Source organism: Polypterus senegalus, chromosome 14 (assembly GCF_016835505.1).
Source record: "Polypterus senegalus isolate Bchr_013 chromosome 14, ASM1683550v1, whole genome shotgun sequence".
Classification (NCBI taxonomy): Eukaryota; Metazoa; Chordata; class Cladistia; order Polypteriformes; family Polypteridae; genus Polypterus; species Polypterus senegalus.
Genome location: NC_053167.1, coordinates 143,394,547 through 143,403,375, shown reverse-complemented (window position 1 = coordinate 143,403,375; position 8,829 = coordinate 143,394,547).

Here is an 8,829-nt window from a genome sequence, read left to right as displayed (position 1 = left end):
CTCTATATGAGAAAGTAAAAAGGAACTCCATTTGTCAGCTATGCAGAGAGACCATGTTTAAAGTCTTTGAGTATAGTTCTTTCTGGTGTCATCAGCTGAACTCTGCGTTTGTCTCTCCTGACTTTTTCCTTGTATCACCGCCAGTGCAGTGTGACTCGGCCGTTTAAGGCTTTATTGTTTGTATCCAGCAGGAGGTGCATGTTCTCTGTGAATTTCTATTCTTTCAGAGGTGTAGCTCTAAATGAGTAAACATATATCCAGGGGCTACTCTACCATGTAGGCAAACATGGCTGTCACTAGGGCAGAAAAGGGGAGTGGCATTTAGGCAAGGGGTGTTCTGGGTGATCGCCCAAAGGCCCTTGATGGCATGCCCTCCCTTGCTTGATAAAACGATTGAGTATCTGCACGCCAAAATCAACAAGGGAACCACCCTCCCTGCTCAATGAAATGCTGAATTGATCTAGTGTTGGCTTGCCAAAATCAACAAGGGGAGGATCCCCACACAAAGATCGTGCACAAAACCTGGAAAGTAGGCGACCACAACCCACCGCTCTGCAATCAGAAATACAGTGTATAGCAAATGCCTTCAAGGCTTTGTGGTTTGGGCACAACATTTTCACTTTTGCCTAAGGCAACAAAAAAGCTAGGGCTGACCCTGAATAAATCTCTCCCTGATATACAAAGTGCAGATATTAAGACAAGAAAATGAAGGTACCAAGGAAAGGCTATCTTTAACATGCTTTTACATTAGGCCTTTACGACTATAAGCAAACTACCGAGGATGCCTAGTGGACACTTCAATTGTCTTAAGATGTTTCAGTGGGGTCTTTGATGATTGCATGTGCGTCTTGTTGTTCTAAGCACTAAAGCAGGTGATGCCTTCAATCTGTCCAAAGCAAACGCTTCGCACATTCCCAGAGTGATGCTGTTTTATACCCTTGGTTCAAAAGTGACCAATCAGATAAGAGCGCCTGCTGACATGACATTATCCTCTAATAACCACATGGTTCATTAGCCCTCATTAATTATTTAAAAAAGCACTCCGCTGACTAATATATCGGTATTCATTTTCAGAAAGTACATCTGTTTCTTTTGTGTGTTATGGTAACATTGTAAATCTAATCACATTTTTCACACATCAAACATACACACCTAAAGTAAGTATTAGCACCCTAGGACAAGAGGGGACGCTGTCACTAACAGGCTTGTCTCCTTTTTCCCTCACGGCCCTAAGAATCTGCCCCTTGAGGACACTGAAGCAATGGTAGACCCGCTCCTCCCAGTCCACATGATATAAAAGGAGAACACACTCCAAGAAGGTGTCATCTCTCTTTTCAATGGTGAGCCTGCTTCTGTGCTCACCTAAGCCAGAAGCACTAGTTTGACGTCCCAGAGAGGACAACAATAGCCACACAGAAGGTATACCGAGGCACATAATTTTCATTTCACTTTCTTCAATTTTGTTCCAATTAAATAGGATTCTGCCTGGTTGGCATCCCAATCGTTTCACATTATCCTGCATTCTCATTCACCCCTACCACACACACTGCTAAGATAGTTTAGGTTGCAAAGCTCATTTCTCTTACTTTTTATTCTGAATTATTTTATTTTTAAGTAGCTGAAATGATTTTATTTTTCCTGGGTGAGGGCCATGAAATTCTTTCCTGGATACGTTGCTAAGGAGTCGCTATGTAGTCGCTATGTAGTCATAGATCAAATCTAATAAAATAACAGTGGGAGGTCGAGCTTTTAGTTACAGGGCCCCTAAACTGTGGAATGGTCTTCCTGCTTCCATAAGAGATGCCCCCTCGGTCTCAGCCTTTAAATCCCGGTTGAAGACTCACTACTTCAGTTTAGCACACCCTGACTAGAGCTGCTGATTAACTGTACAGACTGCACCTCTGTTGTTAGTCATTAGCACTAAAACATAAGTAACATGATAATTATAATTGAATACTAACCCTCACCTATTCTATTTCTGTTCTCGGTACCCAAATGTGGCAATTGGTGCCACGGCCCACCTGCCAAGTTGTTTGCCTGCCAAAGGTAAAGTCATCCCTGATGGAGGATCACAGGAATCATGGGAAAGAGGGGTCCTTTCATCGGAGCAACGTTTCAGCCGTGGCATGGCCAAATGGAGATGCAGCTTGATGGATGAGGTCTCCAGGACTCTAAAAATATCCAAACCTAATTATGTCATATCATCTACTGTTAAACCGTACTTCTAAAATTTTTATTATTATGCTGTCTTAAGGAATTGTTCTGTTCTGTGTATTTTATTGTATTGTATTGACCCCCTACTTTTGACACCCACTGCACGCCCAACCTACCTGGAAAGGGTCTCTCTTTGAACTGCCTTTCCGAGGTTTCTTCCATTTTTCCCTACAAGGTTTTTATTGGGAGTTTTTCCTTGTCTTCTCAGAGAGTCAAGGCTGGGGGGCTGTCAAGAGGCAGGGCCTGTTAAAGCCCATTGCAGCACTTCCTGTGTGATTTTGGGCTATACAAAAATAAACTGTATTGTATTGTATTGTATCAAAGGGTATTAAGTTCAGTCCCTTAGACTTCTGGGTTATCCAAATTTGTGGATACTGTAATAAGAATGAGTTGGAGACATCATAAAGATTTGGGGCAGCCACCCGTATAACTGAGTTTTAAATAGCACAATGTGCTTAGTTCAGAGTCCAGAACAGAAATGCCTCACTGAGGGAAGATGGCCGTTTTAAAGGGCTGGAAGGGAAGTGACATCATCTATGCCGGGACTGGGAGTGGTGTCCTTGTGCCCGGAAGAGACGTCATCCTTGGGGCCGGCAACAGGCGGGATTTCCCGGAAAAGGTCTTCAAGGGAGTGAGAGAGAAAGTCAGTACACTCCGCCACCCCCTGGCCTGGCGTAGAACTACTAGTGTTTAGGCCCTTCAGCTGATTCCCATGGGCACGTGTGTGACAATATGAACTTAAGAATTAGCTTGTGTGTTTAAACGTTTAGGTGTACGACTGATGCGTTTGTTCTTTGACTACGAGATTGAGGTTAGGCTTTTTGATCTCTTTCTCTGGTCCTTGATGTCCTGCCTTTCTGCTGGTTTCTTATCTTTCTGCCCCTGCTCAGCGTGCCATTTTCACTGTAGGCACAACGTTAAACAATCTGTTGACGAGCCATTAACTCCACTTACACCTTAAGATACACTGTTGACCCTGTAACAATTAGTAACGCTTTTTAAAGTTCATTCATAAAGTCTCTCGCCTTCTGCCTAAGGCCTCAATCAGTCAATTGAACCTGCTTGCAAAAAAAAAAAAATAAAATAAATTGACATCTGGTGATTTTCTTTTTACCTTTGGTCACATTTAGTTTCTTGAAAAATTGTTCTCTTGCTTGTGACCAAGTAAGTCATTATGAGTTAATGGTCACACATCTTCATTGCTAGTTACTTCTTTATATTTCTGATCACACTGTACAGTGAATTGAGAAAGTATTGACTTTCTGCACATATTACTGTGTTGTAGATTTTATTTTAATTGGATAAATCTTCCATTTTTTGCCATCAAGCTACACTCCATAACCCAAATTGACAAAGTGAAAACATGTTTCAGAAAGGTTTGTAAATTCATTAAAAATCAAAATTGAAATCCCTTTTTACACAATGTGATAATATTTGTTTGACTCCAGTATTTAGGAATTTCCAAGTGTAAAGAAATTACAAAAAGGAAGTAGATAAACAGTAAATATGAGTTTCTGAGTTAGAAATTCCAGGTGAATGCCATACAAACTCGGAGCTATGAGTTAAACAATTCAGAGAATACAAACTTACCTGTGACATAATGTTGGCCTTTCAGCTTAGCTAATTGTATAAAACACAAAAAATAACCTTGTAAGCCGGAAAAGCCATTTTTGTGCAATGAATTTAAAGCAAAGTGATACACTGCTATGGTGGGCTGCATCAGGAGTGGGCAGGAGGACGAGTATAGGAAGCTAATCAAGGACTTTGTTAAATGGTGTGACTCAAACCACCTACACCTCAACACCAGCAAGACCAAGGAACTGGTGGTGGATTTTAGGAGGACCAGGCCCCTCATGGACCCCGTGATCATCAGAGGTGACTGTGCAGAGGGTGCAGACCTATAAATACCTGGGAGTGCAGCTGAATGATAAATTGGACTGGACTGCCAATACTGATGCTCTGTGTAAGAGAGGACAGAGCCGACTATACTTCATTAGAAGGTTGGTGTCCTTCAACATCTGCAATAAGATGCTGCAGATGTTCTACCAGACGGTTGTGGCGAGCGCCCTCTTCTACACGGTGGTGTGCTGGGGAGGCAGCATGAAGATGAAGGACGTCTCACACCTGGACAAACTGGTGAGGAAGGCAGGCTCTATTGTAGGCACGGAGCTGGACAGTTTGACATCCGTGGCAGAGCGACGGGCGCTGAGCAGACTCCTGTCAATCATGGAGAATCCACTGCATCCACTGAACAGGATCATCTCCAGACAGAGGAGCAGCTTCAGCGACAGACAGACTTTTGTCACCATCCTGCTCCACTGACAGACTGAGGAGACCGTTCCTCCCCCACACTATGCGACGCTTCAATTCCACCTGGGGGGGTAAACGTTAACATTATACAAAGTTATTGTCTGTTATACCTGCATTGTTATCACTCTTTAATTTAATATTGTTATTATCAGTATGCTGCTGCTGGAGTAATAAAGTATCTATCTATCTATCTATCTATCTATCTATCTATCTATCTATCTATCTATCTATCTATCTATCTATCTATCTATCTATCTATCTATCTATCTATCACATGTAATATGTTTACTCTGCGGCTTAATGTTAATTTTTTTTAAATTGCCCATTTTATAGACCAAGAAACAAATCAGCTGCAACGTCTGGTTTCTCTGAACAGTCTGCCTGGAATTCATGCGGATCCACAGAAGTGGGAAGGTGAAACGTCACAACTCCAGGCTACAAAAAGGACATAGCAGCACTAGAAAAGGTCCAGAGAAGAGCGACTAGGCTGATTCAGGGCTACAGGGGTTGAATTATGAGGAAAGATTAAAAGAGCTGAGCCTTTACAGTTTAAGCAAAAGAAGATTAAGAGGAGACCTGACTGAAGTGTTTAAAATGATGAAGGGAATTAGTCCAGTGGATCGAGACTTGTATTTTAAAATGAGCTCATCAAGAACACGGGGACACAGTTGGAAACTTGTTAAGGGTAAATTTCACACAAATATTAGGAAGTTTACATAAAGAACGATAGCCACTTGGAATAAGAGAACAAGTAGTGTGGTAGACAGTAAGACATTAGGGACTTTCAAATCTCGACTTGATGTTTTTTTGGAAGAAATAAGTGGAGAGGACTGGCGAGCTTTGTTGGGCTGAATGGCCTGTTCTCGTCTCTAATGTTTTAACTTGGTGCTCTGAAAACACCAACAGCAAATTAACACAGTACTATACAGCATCCGTCATACGTCACAGCTGGGAAGTCAGAAATTGAAATTGTGACATTTAATCTCTGCACATTAGCGTTACCCAAGAGGTTAGGAGCACATGCTGATACAGCGCATTGCCACACCCAGCACATGACAGATCCACTCAGGATCCCAGATTAAGACCCGGGTGCAGTCATGCAACGGTGACACCGCAGCACCACACTAGTTCAGGTGGAATGGTGTGAGGAAGAGTGTGACTTTTTTTTACGGTGGCTGGAGTGCCAATTCTGCCACCAACCCCCAGGTTTCTCCCCGCAGGTTGGAGGGCCTACTTGCAGAGCTGGATGCTGATTAACGTCATATCCAGGATGAAGCAATTGCAGGTTAATGGCTTTGCTCAGGGGCGAAACGGAGTAGAGTCACTTCTGGCACTTACAGGATTTGAACCAGCAACCTTCCGATTACCAGTGCAGATCTCTACCTCAGAGCCACCACTCAGCCCTTAGTGGGAAGGTAAACGTGACTGTCCCTAACTAAATATTGTACAGTCCAAATTTAAGATAACAACAACAACAACAATATTATTTATTTCTATAGCACATTTTCATATAAATGATGTAGATCAAAGTGCGTTACAGAATGAAGAAAGAGAAAACAGACAAAATATGAAAATAAAATTAGGCAATTCTAATTAACAAAGAATAAAAGTGAGTTCCGATGGCCAGGAAGGACAAAAAACAAACAAAAAAAAAACTCCAGACAGCTGGAGAAAAAAACAAAATCTGCAGGGGTTCCAGGCCACAAGACCACCCAGATTATCTATAAAAGATTTTCATATTCTTGGCAATGATAACTACTACTATTTGGACTTGGAAACAACAATTTAAAAACTGCACAAAGCAACTGTTGAGCACAACATACGAAGAGCAGCACGTATCAAGTTAACACAGGTTAGTCCATTGCTGTTCATGCTGCTAATGTTAGCGCTTACCTTCTCAGTATTCAGCCTTATGGATTAAGGCAATTCTTTTAAAAGTCTTTAAATAAACAAATGAACTTGCATATAAATAAACCAATAAACAAATTAAACTTATAAAGCGTTACTGTACCTACTGTTTGTAAGTACATTTTGAATTGATGTCATAATCTGAAACTGGAAAAACCTGGACTTGAGCACCATAAGGAACAGGCCTGCCTGTTTGTCTCTTCACTCTGTACAGCTCAGGCTATAAATATAACAGCAGGTCAGGTCACTTGTAGAAATTCTCAGATGATTCTGCACTTATAGGGTGTATTGATAAGGGGGATGACGCACAGGAGAGGAGACGAGGGGGAACTGTTTCTTGGTGCAAAGAGAATCGTCTGCATCTTAACATCAGCAAAACCAAGGAAGTGCTTATTGACATTTGCCGCACCAAAAAGCTTCTATGTCTGGTCACTATTCAGGCAATGGATGTAGAGGTGGTCTACTCATACAAGTACTTGAGGGTCCACATCAGTGATGGGTGAGATTGGTCTTGTAAAAAGGATGTTCCTTTAATGTGTGATGTGACATTCTTCATATCAACAACAACAACAACAACATTTATTTCTATAGCACATTTTCATACAAACAGTAGCTCAAAGTGCTTTACATATTAAAGAATAGAAAAATGAAAGACACAATTATAAAACAAAATAAATCAACATTAACATCAAATAAGAGTAAGGTTCAATGGCCAGGGGGGACAGAAAAAACAAAAAAACTCCAGACAGCTGGAGAAAAAATAAAATCTGTAGGGATTCCAGACCATGAGACCACCCAGTCCCCTCTGGGCATTCTACCTAACATAAATGAAACAGTCCTCTTTGGATTTAGGATTCTCACGGAAGGGCTTGATGATGATGATGGTCACGTAGACTTCTACCTTTTAATCCGTCCATCATTGCTAGAGCATCATGAAGCTTTGAGTAGGTGGTGGTGGCGCAGGCCACCACCACAAAGAAACCGGAAAAAGAAACAGAAAAGAGAGTAGGGGTCAGTACCGATTTTAGAGCCACCATGAATAGTTATTTTGAGGAGATTGAACATAGAGTATCAGGATTAAGTTAAATTACGATTAAAATGAAGTTATAAAAAGGCCATGTTAAAGTAGTAGTATATCTGCTCTTACTCTGTGATGGCCAATGTGACTTTCAATGCTGTGGTGTGCTGGGCTGGTAACATCACTTCAGGTGAGGCCCCCCATCTCAACAAGATAGTTATAGAATGCAGTCATAACAGAGGAGAGAACTAAAGCAACACTGAGTGCCATTATGAACAACGCCTCACATCCTCTTTGTGACACACCAGCACTGAGGACTTTCAGCCAATTAATTAGTCACCAAAAGTGTGTCAAGGAACACGACTGGGAGTCCTTTATACCATATAAATATATAGTCAGAGCAGACTATACTTTCTGAGAAGGTTGGCATCCTTCAACATCTGCAGTAAGATGCTGCAGATGTTCTACCAGACAGTTGTGTGTGAGTGCCCTTTTCTATGCAGTGGTGTGCTGGGATGGCCGCAAAAAAAAGAAGAACGCCTCACGCTTGGACAAACTTGTTAAGAAGGCAGGCTCTATTGTAGGATTAAAGTTGGACAGTTTAACATCTGTGGCAGAGCGACGGGCACTAAGGAAACTCCTGTCAATCATGAAGAATCCACTGCATCCACTGAACAGGATCATCTCCAGACAGAGGAGCAGCATCAGTGACAGACTTTTGTCACCGTCCTGCTCCACTGACAAACTGAGGAGATCGTTCCTCCCCTACACTATGCGACTTTTCAATTCCACCAGGGGGAGTAAATGCTAACATTAATTTTATTTTAATTTTTTTCATTTTTAATACTATTTTAATTTAGTATTGTTTCTTTGTATCAGTATACTGCTGCTGGATTATGTGAATTTCCCCTTGGGATTAATAAAGTATCTATTTAATAAAGTATCTATCTATCTATCTATCTATCTATCTATCTATCTATCTATCTATCTATCTATCTATCTATCTATCTATCTATCTATCAACAGCAACACAACAGCTTAATGCCTAACTGGGACTGGGACTGCCGAGTTCTCTTGCTTATAGTAATTCAAGTGTGTGTTCAGACAAAAGTGTGTGTATTTTTATTTATTTACTTACTTGTTTAGCTATTTATGTATTTATATATTTAAAGACCTTTTGTAAAAAGCCAAATTATCCTCAGGAAAAAACAAAGTTCTATCTAACTATCTAATCCTGCCTACTATACCAAATCTTATCTATCTATCTATCTATCTATCTATCTATCTATCTATCTATCTATCTATCTATCTATCTATCTATCTATCTATCTATCTATCTATCTATCTATCTATCTATCTATCTATCTATCATTTTCTTT